At 39.5% G+C, this 16,365-nt stretch overlaps 1 protein-coding gene across 8 annotated transcripts in view; it reads left to right on the forward strand.

Moving 5' to 3' along the window:
- LOC140606805 (uncharacterized) overlaps positions 1–16,365 on the forward strand; it is a 90,403-nt gene that overhangs the window by 66,108 nt on the left and 7,930 nt on the right. Inside the window, exon 1 of one of the 8 annotated variants that reach the window (XR_012009055.1) lies at positions 10,774–10,907. The exons of 5 other annotated variants lie outside the window; for them this stretch is intronic. The gene's annotated coding sequence lies outside the window, so the exon portion shown is untranslated. Of the gene's footprint in view, positions 1–10,773; positions 10,908–16,365 lie in introns of those variants that run through there. 2 more of the 8 variants (XR_012009066.1, XR_012009058.1) reach the window with 2 other exon arrangements.

Consider the following 16,365-nt stretch of genomic DNA (forward strand, 5'->3'; position numbering starts at 1 on the left):
AAAAATAGTGAAAGGGAATAAAGGGGAAAGGAGAAAAGATGAGTGGGAAATATCAGAAAGGGAGACAGAACATGAGAGACTCCTAACTCTGGGAAAGGAACAAGGGGTGGTGGGAATGAAGGTGGGTGGGATGTTGGGGGTGACTGGGTGACGGGCACTGAGGGGGGCACTTGATGGGATGAGCACTGAGTGTTATATGTTGGCAAATTGAATTCCAATTAAAAAATATGTAAAAAAAATAAAAAATTTTACAATAGAAATAAATGAACATTTCTCTGGTTTAAAAAAAAAAGGAAAGTCACAGCATAGGAAAATATGCTTGTGCTAATGGCAAATGATGTATACCTAAAAAACATGTAGAATATCTATACCTTAAAAACAAAAAGATATTTGGGCATCTCACTGGCTCAGTCAGTGGAGTGTGTGTCTTGATGTCAGGCTCCTGAGTTCAAGCCCCACATTGGGCATAGACCTTACTTTTTTTTTAAAAAAAGATATTTAACAGTTAGACAAATAACCCAAGTTTTTGAATGAGCAAAGGATTTTGATAAACATTTCTTCAAAGAAGATGTACAAATGGCCAATAAGCACAGGAAAAGATGTTCAACATCGTCAGTCATTGGAGAAATGCAAATCAGAACCACAATGAGATGTCACTTCATAGTCACTAGGATGGCTATAATAATCCATTTTTAAAAAGGAAAATAACAAGTATAGGTAAGGATGTGGAGAAATTAGGTCCCGTATTCATTGCTGGTGGAAATGTGAAATGGTGCTAGTGCTTCTTTTAAAATGTAGGCCTTATTATCATTCAGGAATGGTGAGGCCAACAGATCAGGAGATGACTGCCATTGAAAAGATAGACCATTGGGGTGCCTGGGTGGCTCAGAGGTTGAGCGTATCAGGCTTCCCACAAGGAGCCTGCTTCTCCCTCTGCCTATGTCTCTGCCTCTCTCTGTGTCTCTCCTGAATAAATAAATAAAATATTTTTTAAAGAGAAAAGATAGATCATTACCCAGAATTCCTAAGAGGAGGGGGCATGTCACATCATGCAGGGCAACAGAAGTGCCAAGGTCAACCAGGAGACAGAGGAAGTGAGGGAAAAACATGGGCAAAAAGCTTTCTTGTGGTTTTGGCAGGAAAGACATGGTCAAGCAGGGTAAGCAAGCTAAAGACTGACTTGTTTGAATAATTTCAGTGGGATCTGGAGATAGAGGCTGTCTCTAGTCATCTGATGCCTGGCCCTGGGGTGTCGAGTGTAGAGATAATGGTCTGGAGTATTAAGAGCCCTGTGAGAGCCCACTAAAGGAGGTGGTTTGAGGTAGGCTCTGGATTGGTTGGTTTGCATATGAAAGGTCTGCTCCCAGTCATTTGCTGTCTCCAGGAATTAGCTAGCTCTAGGAGAAGTCTTTCCAGGGCCAGCAAGGCCCCCGGACATCGGACATCGGGGCATCAAAATAAAAAGATATGCTTAATATACTGCCCTGGAGAAGCAGCTTGGCAGTTCCTTAAAAAGTTAAACATAGAGTTATCAGATGAACAAGCACTTGCAGTCCTAGGTATATACTCAGGAGAAATGAAAACAAACATTCATGTCAGTATTATTCATAATAGCCAAAAAGTGAAAACAACCCAAATGTTTATGAACACATTAATGGATGAACAAAGTGTGGTATTATCCATATGGTGGAATATTACTCAACCATAAAAAAGGAATGAAGTACTGCTATAGAATGAACCTTGAAAACATGCTAAGTGAAAGAAGTGAGACATACAAGGCCGCATACTGCATGATTCCATTGACATGAAATATCCAGAACAGACAAATCCATAGAGACAGAAAGTAGATTTAACATTTGCTGGGGCAGTGGTGGGGGTAGGGGCAGAAATGGGAGTAACCACTTATAGATATGATGTTCCTTTTTGGGGTGATGAAAATGTTCTGGAATTAGACAGTGCTGATGGCTGCACAACCTTGTGAATAGACTAAAATCTACCAAATTATCTACTTCACAATGGTGAGTTTTATGGTATGTGAATTATATCAATACATACATACATACATAATCCCAAAAGGTAGACAACATACTTACAAAATGGGCAGAAGAGTAATAGCTGATAGACAATAGAAAATATAGGGGAGGGCAGCCCTGGTGGCTCAGCGGTTTAGTGCCTGCCTTCAGCCCAGGGTGTGATCCTGGAGACCCGGGATTGAGTCCCACATCAGGCTCCCTGCATGGAGCCTGCTTCTCCCTCTGCCTGTGTTTCTGCCTCTCTCTCTCTCTCTCTGTCTCAAATAAATAAATAAATAAATAAATAAATAAATAAATAAATAAAATTTTTAAAAAGAAAAAAAAAATATAGGGGAGCCTGGCTGGCTCAGTTGGTAGAGCACATAACTCTTGATCTTGTGGTTGTAAGTTTGAGTCCCATGTTGGGTATAGTTTTAAATAAAATCTAAAAAAAAAAAAAAAAAAGAGAAAGAATGAACAGGGGCACCTGGGTGGCTCAGTCGGTTAAGTGTCTACCTTCAGCTCAGGTCATGATCCTGGGATCCTGGAATCAAGCCCCACATTGGGCTCTCTGCTCAGCAGGAATCTGCTCTTCCCTCTCCCTCTACCCTTACCCTTGCTCATGCTCTCTCTCTCTCCTTCAAATAAATAAATAAAATCTTTTTTAAAAAAGGAATGAACTATTCATACATGCATCAACTTGGGTGAACCTCAGAGGTATTATGCTAAGTGAAAACAAGCCAGTCCGCAAAGCACTCCATAGCTGAGACCCAAAATGCCAGCAGGAGTTCTGCTGCCAGAGCAGCCTGTCCCCCCACAAATAGGGTGAGGGCTGTGTCGGTCTGCCACCCTGGGTGCCCTGGGTACTGCAACCCCACCATAGCAAGGGGTGCTCTGCAGGGATGCTAATAAAGGACAGCGAAGTGCTCAAAAACAAAACAAAAGAAGACAGTCTCAAAAGTTACATACTGTTTAAGTCCATGGATATAGCACTGTCATAAAGACAAAACTTAAGTGGCAGATCAGTGGTAGCCAGGGGGTAGGGTGTGTGTGTGTGTCTCACTATAAAGGAAGAGCATGAAGGAGATGTTTTGGGGTGATGAAACTGTTCTACCCCCTGATTGTGATGGCAGTTACACAAATCAGTGCAAGATCAGTGCAAGAAGTCACTGAGCTGTGCACTAATAAAAGTTTCACTGCATATTAATTTTAAAATGCAATAAAAACAATGTCATTACACACTCACTAGAGTGGCTAAAATTAGACTGGCAAAATCAAGTTCTAGCAATGATGTAGAGCAATTCTAAATTTTATTCACTGCTGGTGAAAATGTAAATGGAGATAATCACTGGAAAACTGTCAATGGACAGTTAATCAATTAATCAATGGAAAACTGTCAATATGTATTAACACTGAACATATAGGGACACCTGGGTAAGGCTCAGTGGTTGAGCATCTGCTTTTGGCTCAGGGCCCGATCCCAGGTCCAGCTATCAAGTCCCACATCAGGCTCCCTGTGGGGAGCCTGCTTCTCCCTCTAGTTATGTCTTCTCTATCTCTCATGAATAAATAAATAAAATCTTTAAGAAATTGAACACATATATACCACATGATTCAGTAATTCCCTTGTTACTTTACCAACTAATAACCCTTACTATAAAACTACAGTTGTAACACAGTGGGGTAGGTATGTGTGCATGGCTAGGGAAGCTGATCAATGGGACAGACACATATATGTGTAATATGTAATATACATATAATATATATGTAATAGAATGTATACATAGGTGCACCAAAACCCATTTTTGGTGCAATATATTACATATATAATATAATATATATAATAATATAATTGTCCAATGCTTATACTGCATCATCCACAGTAGTTCCAAAGTGGAAACAACACAAATATCAACAATGTAAAGAATAGATAGATTATGATATGTAAGGAAATACTATACAGCAAAGAGGAGGAACAAACTTTTAAAGATACATTATAATTCCTTTTATATGAAAATCTGAAAGAGCCAAATCTATGATGATTGATGGGATAGGAACAGGACTTTTAAAATATTGGAAATTTCTGTTTCTGTGAGTGGTGGTTGCAAGAGTGTGTTACTAGTGAAAAGTCCTAACAGTATAGTTAGGTTCTGTGTACTTTTATGGATATATGTTACACTTCAACAAGGTATACCTAGAAACCAAAAATTGTGGGTAGAACTAAAGCCTTGTTTGGAGTTATACATACAGTTGTAAATGCATACATTAGAAAGGTAGGCTGAAAATCAAGAAGTAATTTTGGAAATAGTCTTTAAAATAGCCAATTGATGCAAAAAGTGGTAGAGAGGGAAAAAATCAAAGAAAATAATTGAAGAAATGAAATAGGAAATACATGTACAAAGAGATTCAAGAAAGCCAAACATTGGTTCTTAGAAACAGTTAACAGAATTGAAAACACCTTGGCAAGACTGATCTTAAAAATGAGAGAGGGTTTGGGGCACCTGGATGGCTTAGTTGATTAAACTTCCGAATCTTGGTTTCAGCTCGGGTCATGATCTTGTGGTGGTAAGATTGAGCCCTGTGTTGGGCTCAGCTTGGAGTCTACTTGGTGTTCTCTCTCTCCCTCTCCCTCTGACCCCTCTCCCCATTCACGCTTGCACTCTCTCTCTAAAATAAATAAATAAAACCTTTTTTAAAAATGAGAGAGGGTTCAAAAACCATTATCAGGAGCAGAAAAGAGAGTATCATTACAGATCCTTACAAAGCTTAAAATGATGATAATCATTTAATGTTATTAGCAATGTTATGCCAAAAAGTATAAAAATTTAGATAAAAGTGACCAATTCCTAGAAATTCACAATTTATCAAACAGGAAAAAAAATCTGAGTAGTTGTAGATCTGGTAAAGAAATTTATTACATAGTTTAAAATCTTCCCACACATACCACACTCTAAGAGTTTAGCTCTTTGTTTTTAAAAACCATTCTCCAACAACAGGGACCAGGGATCCTTGGAGAAATGGCTGACTCTAGAGTTAAGTCAGGGAAAATGCAAAATGAGCCTCGGGTATTTTGCAGCATCAGAAAGTAAGGAAGTGATTAAAAAGCAAAGGGATGGGGAAAAAAAAAAGCAAAAGGATGGGGACCTATGAAAGGGACACCAAGCCAACCTGGAAGAGTTCCCAAAGGCCAAAGCTGGATCGATGTGAAAAACAAAATAAATAATGTAATACTGGATTATAACCAAATTATGTAATAAATCTCCATGAATCCACATTTATATACGTATATAATGGAGTAAATAAATTAATGTTGGTGAAGAGACAAATCTCCTATTTGGAGAATTCCAAATAATTTCTGTTTAGCTATTTACCTCTCCAGGAGGTAGAGCTTAATATCTCCCTGACCTGTTTGTGTGTAGGCTGTGTATAGTGATTGCTTCCAAAGAATCAAATATGGAGAGGGAGAAATACAAAGTAACTTTACAGTGGCAAACACTACTGTGGCTGGGGGATCAAGGTTAATGTTATCCATGACAAGTCATGTGGATATCATGTACTCCCTCGAAAGATGTGATGAAAGAGCATTTCATGTCTGGATGACATAATCATAATAGCCCATAATCTCAGTCTGAGAAAAAATATTAGACAAGCACAAATTGAAGGACATTATCCTTAAATATCTAACCTCATTAGTGAGGTTATTAAAAACAAGTGAGAAACCCTCACAGACCAGGGGAGGCCTAGCAGACATGACAGTTAAGTGCAAAACAGGGTATGATAATGAAGCAAATATATATAAGATATACGAATCATTATCTTCCCAAAACATGATTCTGCTAAATATGTATCCTGCTCATCTCATACTCTTAATTTAATATGCAAAAATGCTGCTTCAGTGCATATATATATAATAGCCTTTTAAAAGAATTGTACAAAAGAATATACACTTATGTCTATGCTAAAAACCACATTAAAAATATTTATGGATACCTAGTGACCATCAAGATCAAATAAAATCAAGGCACTGTACAAAAATTAAAAGTGTTTGTTAAAAGATATGAGATCACATGACAAAATACATTATGCTGAAATCAAGAGCATCTTGGTGCAAATAGATTACAAGTATTTATGCTATTTACTATATGGAAATATTTACTGAACAAGTAGAAAAGTTAGTAAGGCTCCATAATTTAAAAAACATGTCTGTATATAAAGATCTACACTTAATAAAAGGCTGAGCCCTTTGCTTATAATAAATGAAAGTTACTTTGAAAATATGTTGAACAGCAGTGGTAAGAGTGGACATCCCTGTCTTGTTCCTCATCTTAGGGGAAAGGCTCCCAGTGTTTCCCCATTGAGAATGATATTTGCTGTGGGCTTTTTGTAGATGGCTTTTAAGATGCTGAGGAATGTTCCCTCTATCCCTACACTCTGAAGAGTTTTGATCAGGAATGGATGCTGTATTTTGTCAAATGCTTTCTCTGCATCTGTTGAGAGGATCATATGGTTCTTGTTTTTTCTCTTGCTGATATAATCAATCACATTGATTGTTTTACGAGTGTTGAACCAGCCTTGCATCCTGGGGATAGATCCCACTTGGTCATGGTGAATAATCTTCTTAATGTATTGTTGGATCCTATTAGCTAGTATCCTGCTGAGAATTTTTGCATCCATGTTCATCAGGGAAATTGGTCTATAATTCTCCTTTTTGGTGGGGTCTTTGTCTGGTTTTAGAATTAAGGTGATGCTGGCCTCATAGAATGAGTTTGGAAGTATTCCATCTCTTTCTATCCTTCCGAACAGCTTTAGTAGAATAGGTACAGTTTCTTCTTTAAATGTTTGATAGAATTCCCCAGGGAAGCCATCTGGCCCTGGACTTTTGTGTCTTGGGAGGTTTTTGATGACTGCTTCAATTTCCTCCCTGGTTATTGACCTGTTCAGGTTTTCTATTTCTTCTTGTTCCAGTTTTGGTAGTTTGTGGTTTTCCAGAAATGCGTCCATTTCTTCTAGTCCTAGCCTCAGCAATCAGACAACAAAAAGAAATAAAAGGCATTCAAATCGGCAAAGAAGTCAAACTCTCCATCTTTACAGACAACATGATACTCTACATAGAAAGCCCAAAAGAAAAAAAAAAAAAAAGAAAGAAAGCCCAAAAGACTCCACCCCAAGATTGCTAGAACTCATATAGCAATTTGGCAGCGTGGCAGGATACAAAATCAATGCCCAGAAGTCAGTGGCATTTCTATACACTAACAATGAGACTGAAGAAAGAGAAATTAAGGAGTCAATCCCATTTACAATTGCACCCAAAAGCATAAGATACCTAGGAATAAACCTAACCAAAGAGGTAAAGGATCTATAACCTAAAGGATCTAGAACCTAACACTTCTGAAAGTAATTGAGGAAGACACAAAGAGATGGAAAAATATTCCATGCTCACGGATTGGAAGAATTAATATTGTGAAAATGTCAATGTTACCCAGGACAATTTACACATTTAATGCCATCCCTATCAAAATACCATGGACTTTCTTCAGAGAGTTGGAACAAATCATCTTAAGATTTGTGTGGAATCAGAAAGGACTCTGAATAGCCAGGGGAATATTAAAAAAGAAAACTACAGCTGGGAGCATCACAATGCCAGATTTCAGGTTGTACTACAAAGCTGTGGTCATCAAGACAGTGTGGTACTGGCACAAAAACAGACACATAGATCAACGGAACAGAATAGAGAATCCAGAAGTGGACCCTCAACTTTATGGTCAACTAATATTCGACAAAGGAGGAAATACTATCCACTGGAAAAAAGACAGTCTCTTCAATAAATGGTGCTGGGAAAATTGGACATCCACATTCAGAAGAATGAAACTAGACCATTATCTTACACCAGACACAAAGATAAACTCAAAATGGATGAATGATCTTAATGTGAAACAAGATTCCATCAAAATCCTAGAGGAGAACACATCTACACCCTTTTTGAACTTGGCCACAGTAACTTCTTTCAAGATACATCCATGAAGGCAAGAGAAACAAAAGCAAAAATGAACTATTGGGACTTCATCAAGATAAGAAGCTTTTGCACAGCAAAAGAAACAGTCAACAAAACTAAAAGACAACCTACAGAATGGGAGAAGATATTTGCAAATGATGTATCAGATAAAGGGTTAGTATCCAAGATCTATAAAGAACTTATTAAACTCAACAGCAAAGAAACGAAGAATCCAATCATGAAACGGGCAAAAGACATGAACAGACATCTCACAGAGGAAGACATAGGCATGGCCAACACGCACATGAGAAAATGCTCTGCATCACTTGCCATCAGGGAAATACAAACCAAAACCACAATGAGATACCACCTCACTCCAGTGAGAATGGGGAAAATTCACAAGGCAGGAAACCACAAATGTTGGAGAGGATATGGAGAAAGGGGAACCCTCTTGCACTGTCGGTGCAAATGTGAACTGGTGCAGCCACTCTGGAAAACTGTGTGGAGGTTCCTCAAAAAATTAAAAATAGATCTGCCCTACGACCCAGCAATTGCACTGCTGGGGATTTACCCCAAAGATACAGATGCAATGAAACGCCGGGACACCTGCACCCCGATGTTTACAGCGGCAGTGTCCACAATAGCCAAACTGTGGAAGGAGCCTCGGTGTCCATCAAAAGATGAATGGATAAAGAAGCTGTGGTCTATGTATACAATGGAATATTCCTCAGCCATTAGGAACAACAAATACCCACCATTTGCTTCGACGTGGATGGAACTGGAGGGTATTATGCTGAGTGAAATAAGTCAATCGGAGAAAGACAAACATTATATGGTCTCATTCATTTGGGGAATATAAAAAATAGTGAAAGGGAATAAAGGGGAAAGGAGAAAAGATGAGTGGGAAATATCAGAAAGGGAGACAGAACATGAGAGACTCCTAACTCTGGGAAAGGAACAAGGGGTGGTGGAAAGGGAGGTGTCCATCAACAGATGAATGGATAAAGAAGATCTTGCACATCTCAGCTCAAACAATATATATATGTATATATAATGGAATACTAGTTAGCCATCAGAAAGGATGAATACTTACCATTTACACTGACATGGAAGGAACTGGAGGGTATTATGCTGAGTGAAATAAGCCAATCAGAGAAAGACAAGTATCATATGGTTTCACTCATATGTAGAATATAAGAAAAGGCGCAGAGGATCATAGGTAAAGGAGGGAATTCTGAATAAGAAGAGATCAGAGAGAGAGAGAGAAAAACCATGAGAGATTATTAACTATAGGAAACAAACTGAGGGCTGCTGGGGGGGGGTGGTGAGTGGGCGGATTAAGTAATTTGGTGATGGGCTTTAAGGAGGGCACATGATGTGATAAACACTGGTTGTTATACACAACTGATGTTATTGAACACCACATCTGAAACTAAGTATGTATTATGTGTTGTCTAATTGAATTTAAATTAAAAAAAAGAAAAAATATATATAATAGGATGTACTTTATTCCTTTTGCCCCTGGTTCCAACAGCTAAGTGAGGCACTGTTTCTGGGAGCTTTAGTTTGGGGTAAAGTGAGTCAGAGGAAGAAGGTAGAGCTGGAGATACAGGGTTTTATAGGATAGGGGAAGAAGTGTGCCCTGGTGACTCTAAGAGCCCAGGATAAGAGTTGAGAGGACTTTGCTTTCCCTGAGGAGGGACTGGACCTACACCAAAGTTGGCTGAGCAAGGGCAGGACAGGGGCCCAAATTAGGTGGACAGCAGACAGGCCATAGTCAAGCCTTATCTCAGAGAACACTCCTATGAAGATTGGAAGCACGGGCATCTCTCTGACACCTGCCCTGCTCACCCCTAGACCCAGCTTCTTCTTTGTAAGCATTTGGGGTTCCTGGCAAATGAGGAACCTACCAACTCCCTCTTTTCATTCATCTTAGGGCAACCAGAGCTTTTCCACAACCTAAATCACATCTCCTCTCTCCCAGATTTACATGCTCTAGGAGGTTCCTGTGGCTCTTAGGATCAAATCCAAACCCCCACTCAGATGTCCAAACTCTGCCTAATCTGCTTTCTACACTCCTCACATCCTCCCCTCATGACTCTAACCACTCTAACCACAGTGCTCCTGTTCCTGCTCCTGGAACACACAGACCTCACTCCCACCTCAGGACCTTTGCCTGAACCGATTCATTTCCCCCAGATCTGCTCTTGGCTGGCTCATCCTGCACATCTCAGCTCAAATGGCTCCTCCCTCTTCTGTCCCGTTTCCCTCCTTCCATTACCACCATAGTCGTTGGTCCATAACGAAGTCCTCTAATTTACTTGGCTGTTTATGCTCCATCTCCCCCATGAATCGTTGACTCCAGAACTATTGCCTTGTTTGCTTTGGTTACCACTTGTTCGCAGGTGACTGAGCACAGAGCCTGACACACAGTAGGCTTCTAATTAAAATATGTTTAATGAATTAATAAATCCCGTCTTCTATATGCATAGAACCAATCAGAGGTTCAATCACAAGTATACCTGCCCGTGAGTGGGACCCACATATTATATACGTTGAACCAATCAGGAGTTCAAGCTGGAGGATAAATATAAATAACTAAAACCCCACCCAATTCATTCATCGGAAGAGGTTTTCCTAGGGGACAGCCTCATTTTCAAGGGAACAAAACAGAAATCTGAACTAAACACATGGGACCACCCTTTCTATTTAAGCAGCCAATCACACCGAGGAAATAAAGGGCAAAGGTAGTATTGTGGGACATAGAGGCCACGCCCCATGACGTCCCTCCCCCCACCCATGGCAACTTCCAGGTCTGAGGAATTGGAGGCACGGCCCTGGGGGGTACTTGGTGAGATTAAGTGGATCGCTATCGAGAAAGAGTGAGGACGTTAAGGATCAGGGTAAGATCATGTGTGTACAGAGAGGGGGTGAGGAGGAAAGAGAGCTGGTTAGGGGATATAGGAAGGGGACGGTAGGAGACCAGGATTAAATTAAGGGAGGACAGAGAGGGGGTTGATGGGGGAATGGGAGAGGGTTATAGGGGGACTGGGAGAGCTTATAAGGAACATACTGCAGGTTAAATGGGGGGAGCTTACGTAGGGGGATTAAGAGTAGTAATGTGTTACAAGGAGACAGTGTCATAGTGGCAAAAGGCAAGGTCATAAGGCGATAAGAACAAATTATGGGAAGACGGGATTTAAGTGAGATCAGAGAAAATTCATTGGGGACAGAAACAGTGTTATGGAGGACAGGGAGAGGGCCTTTGAGTGTCAGGGAGAATTGTGGGGGATGGGAAGGATAATCAAAAAGGGAGGGAAATCTGGCAACTGGAATTGCATTCTAGAGGACAGTGAGGAAACGTACTGGGGCAATGGGTTGGTGTGGGCCAGACTGCCCCACCTTGGGGTGGCGCCACCTTGAAAGGTGCTCCTCTGGCCTGCAGGGTTGGTTCAGCCTGGTCTCCATTCATTGAGGTCTCTGCTGTTCATTCTTCTGGCCACTGTGCTGAGATCTTTTCCCTGACGGTGGTCATCTTCAACCTGCTGCTCTCTAGGCCCTGTAGACCCATGGTGATGAGACGTCCCTGGATCCCTGGACTTGATACACAAAAATTGACCATAGATGCCTGGGTTTATTTCTATCTCAGTTCCCCTCCAGTGATCTATATGTCTATCCTTAATGCTAGTGCAGTACTCTTTGTGATTACTGTAGCTCTCATCAAAGCTTTCAAATCAGGAAGTAAGAGTTCTCCAACTTTGTTGTTCTTTTTTTTTTTTTTTTTTAAGATTTTATTTATTTATTCATGAGAGACAGAGAGAGAGGCCAAGACACAGGCAGAGGGAGAAACAGGCTCCATGCAGGGAGCCTGATGTGGGACTCATCCCAGGACACCGGGATCAGGCCCTAAGCCAAAAGCAAACACTCAACTGCTGAGCCACCCAGGCGTCCTTGTTGTTCTTTTTCAAGATTGTTTTTGTTATTCATGGTCCCTTGCAGTTCTATACAATTTATATTCATAAGGGATATTGGTCTGTTTTTCTTTTCTCCTGATGCCTTTGTATGGTTTGATATCAGGGTAATGTTGACCTCATAGGATAAGTTGGGAAGTATTCTGTCCTCGTCTATTTTTGGCAAGAGTTTGAAAAGGATTCATTTTAATTCTTTAAACATTTGATAGAATTCATCAGTGAAGCTTTCTGGGACTGGGATTTCCTCTGTTGGAAGTTTTTGTTGTTGTCCTTTGGTTTGGTTAAACTGTTTTAATCTCTACTTGTTATTGGTTAATTTAGAATGTCTGTTTATTCATGAGTCAGCTTTGGTAGTTTATGGCTTTCCAGGAATTTGTGCATTTCATTTAGGTTATCTAATTTATTGGCATATAATTGTTCATAGTATTCTCTCATAATCTCTTTTTTAAAAATTTCTGTAAGTTTGGTGGTGATGGTCCTCACTTTTGAAAGTATTTCTGATTTTAATACTTTGAGTCTTCTCTCTTTTTTTCTTGGTCAATCTACCTTAAAGCTTGCCAATTTTGTTGTTCTTTGCAGAGAACTACTTTTGGTTTCATTGATTTTTTCTGTTTATTCTCTATTTCATGTATTGCCACTCCAATTTTTAGTATTTAGTTCCCTTTGCTTGCTTTGGGTTGAGTTTTTTCTCCTTTTTATAGTTGCTTAAGATGAAAAGTTAGGTCGCTGATTTGAGATCTTTCTTCATTTTTTTTTTTAATTTACTAGTTTTTTTTAAATTTTTATTTATTTATGATAGTCACAGAGAGAGAGAGAGAGGCAGAGACACAGGCAGAGGGAGAAGCAGGCTCCATGCACCAGGAGCCCAACGTGGGATTCGATCCCGGGTCTCCAGGATCACGCCCTGGGCCAAAGGCAGGCGCCAAACCGCTGCGCCACCCAGGGATCCCTCTTTCTTCATTTTTAATGTAGGAGTTTACAGCTATAAATTTCCCCATGAGCACTGTTTTTACCACATGCCTTAAGTTTCGGTATGTTGTGTTTTTGTTTTCATTCATCTAAAAGCACTTTCTAATTTCCCTTTGATTTCTTCTTTGACTCATTGGTTGTTTAGGAGTGTGTTGTTTAATTTCCACATATTCAGGGATCCCTGGGTGGCGCAGCGGTTTGGCACCTGCCTTTGGCCCAGGGCGTGATCCTGGAGATCCGGGATCGAATCCCACGTCGGGCTCCCTGCATGGAGCCTGCTTCTCCCTCTGCCTATGTCTCTGCCTCTCTCTCTCTCACTGTGTGCCTATCATAAATAAATAAAAATTAAAAAAAAATTTCCGCATATTCAAAATTTTCAGATTTTCTTTTCTTACTGATTTTCTTTTTTTTCTTACTGATTTTCTAATTTCATTTTATTGTAGCTGGAAAACATACTTTATATTATTTCAGGGTTTTAATATGGATTTAGACTTGTTTTGGTCTAACATTTGATCTGTCCTAGAGGATGTTCCATGTGCACTTGTGAAGAGTATGTATTCTTCTCTCATTGGGTGGAATGTTCTAAAAATGTCTGTTAGGTCTAGTTAATATAACATATTGTTTAGGTCTTCTGTTTCCATTAATAAATTGAGGTGCTGAAATACCCCACTATTGTTGTTGGGCTGTTTGTTTTCCCTTCACTTCTGTTTTTGCCTCATGTATTTTGGGACTCTGTGGTTAGGTGAATATATGTTTATGACTGTTGTATCTTCTTGATGGATTGTCTGTTATCCTTATATAATGTTCTTTTTATCTCTAATAATTTTTGTTTTAAGGTCTATTTTTTCTGGTATTAGGATAGTGACTCCAACTCTCTTTTGGTTACTATTTGCATGGAATATATTTTCCCATCCTTTCACTTGCAACCTATTTATGTCTTTGGCACTACAGTGTAGACAGTATATAGTTGAAGCATGTCCTTTTTCAAAAGATTTTAATTAATTATTTATTTATTTAGAGAGTGTGAGTAGGGGGAGGAGCAGAGGGAGAGGGAGAGAGAACCTCAAGCAGACTTCCCCTCTCCACTCACTCTCCAAAAAAAAAAAAGATAAATAAATCAGAGAAATTTTTTTGGCCATTATTTCTTCAAATATTCTTCACTCACTTTTCTTTCTCTCCTCTCCTTCTGAGACGCCTGTTATGTATATGTTGATATACTTGGTGGAGTCCCACAGGTGTCCTAGGCTATGTTTATTTTTCTTCACAATTTTCTCTTTCTGCTCCTCAGCTAGGTAATCTCAAGTGATCCATTTCACATTCACTGATTTTTTTTTCTTCTATTTGCTCAATTCTGTCCTTGAATCTTTCTAGTGAATTTTTTCATTTCAGGTAATGTAATCTTTAACTCCCAAATTTCTATTTGGTTCCTTTTTATGATTTCTTTTCATTGGTGTTGTGTTGCTTATTCTTATGGTTTCCTATAGTTGTTTGAGTGTATTTTAAATAGTTGATTTAAAAATCTCTAGTTGATAAATATAATGTCTGAATCTCCTCAGGGACGTGTCTATTAGTTTCTTTATTATTGTTTTTCAGAGAGATCAAGAGCATGTGTGCATGCTCACATGATGCAGGGGAGAGGGCAGAGAGAGAAAAAGAATCTTAAGCAGGCTCCACCCTGAGTGTGGAGCTCAGCATAGGGCTTGATCTGACAACCCTGAGATCATGACCTGAGCAGAAATCAAGAGTCAGACACTTAACTGAGCCACCCAGGCTCCCCATATTAAATAATTAACTAATTAATTAATTAATGTGTAAAAGATTTATTTATTTATTTTAGAGGGAGAGAGTGTATGCACATGTATGTGCACAGGAGGGCGGGGGGATAAAAGGAGAGGGAGAGAAAAACCCAAGCAGACTTGGGAAAAACCCATGCAGGGCTCAATGTCAAGGCCCTGAGATCATGACCTGAGCTGAAACCAAGAGTCAGACACTTAACCAACTGAGCCACCCAGATGCCCCTCTTAATTTATTTTTTGTGTGTACTTGAGCCATGCTTTCTTTGTATGCCTCATCATTTTTTCTTGACAAAGAGTTATTTTGGATTTCATAATGTGACAAATCTTGAAATCAAATTCTCCGCTTTGGAGAATGGTTTGTTGTTGCTGCTTATTGTAATGTTGTTTGTGTAGTGACTTTTCTGCACTAATTTGTTTTAAATTGTATTCTTTGTTGAGTGTGGTCACTGAAGTCTCTATTCTATTAGTGCAGTAGTCAGCTACTTATTTGATAGATATTTTGTAAATACCCAAAGGCAAGGAAATCAGAAATCTCCCAGTCTGTGCAGATGAGCTCTATGTGTGTTGGTACATGCCCTCAACACTCAGGGAAGTAGTTTACAACTCTGCCTTCACTGTCACTTACTGCTTATATAGCCCTAAAGGTCAGCCAGAGGTGAGAGCTGAGGGTCTTCTCAGGTCTTTGCTGAGCATACATCCAGCCCTGGACAAACATGTGGACCTCTAGATTCCCAGGAATATGTAGGAGCTTTTCTACACCCTTATTTCCCAAGTATCTCATTCCGCAGCTTTTTCTTCAAAGCTCTTTGGTTGGTCTTTGGTTTACTCCAGCTATTATCCCTCTCTAGTTTAGGTAGTAACAGCTTATTCACTTGCCTTGGACACCTCCCCCCACCTCTAGTAGCTCCCCCATCCCTAGGATTGTTCTCAGAGAAAATAACAGCAAGCCTTTTGAGCTGGTCTTTCAGGGGGCCACTAGACAGATCCAAGCAACAACCATGATTCTTTAAGAATGAATTCTGTATCTAGTATCTAAGTATAGGTACTAAGAACTTGTACTGGGAATGTGGGCTATTGTCTTCAAGGCTACGACTGAGCTGGGAAGTGGGAGATGGTGCCAGGATAAGTTAAAACACCACAAGGCTCTCTTACTGACACTGGTGGGGTTGTTTTTTTCTTGATTAAACATTTGCCTGGTTGCTGTAAACTCTTGATTCTGATAAAGTGGATTTTGACAATTTTTGTTAGTTTATTCACTGCTTTCGTGGAGGAATGGGATTTTGAAGTTCCTTACTCTGTCATTTCATGGACATAACTCTTTCTATATAACCTTTTGAGAATGGCTTCTCTTCCTCAGCCTTTGAGATGTATCCAAGTTGTTGAATGTATCACCGATTTGTTCCACTTAATTTCTGAGTAATATTTCAACATATTGGACTATGCAGTTAGTTTATTTGTACCCTCATTGAGGGACATTTGAATTGTTTCCATTTTTGGAGATTATGAATAGAGTATTTGTAAATATTCTCATAAAAGTTTGTATAAACATGTTTTCATTTATCTAGGGTAAATACCCAGAAGTGGGGGTTGCTGGATCATAGGATAAATGTGTATTTAACTTTATA

The sequence above is a fragment of the Canis lupus genome, chromosome 1 (genome assembly GCF_048164855.1).
Source record: "Canis lupus baileyi chromosome 1, mCanLup2.hap1, whole genome shotgun sequence".
Lineage (NCBI taxonomy): Eukaryota > Metazoa > Chordata > Mammalia > Carnivora > Canidae > Canis > Canis lupus.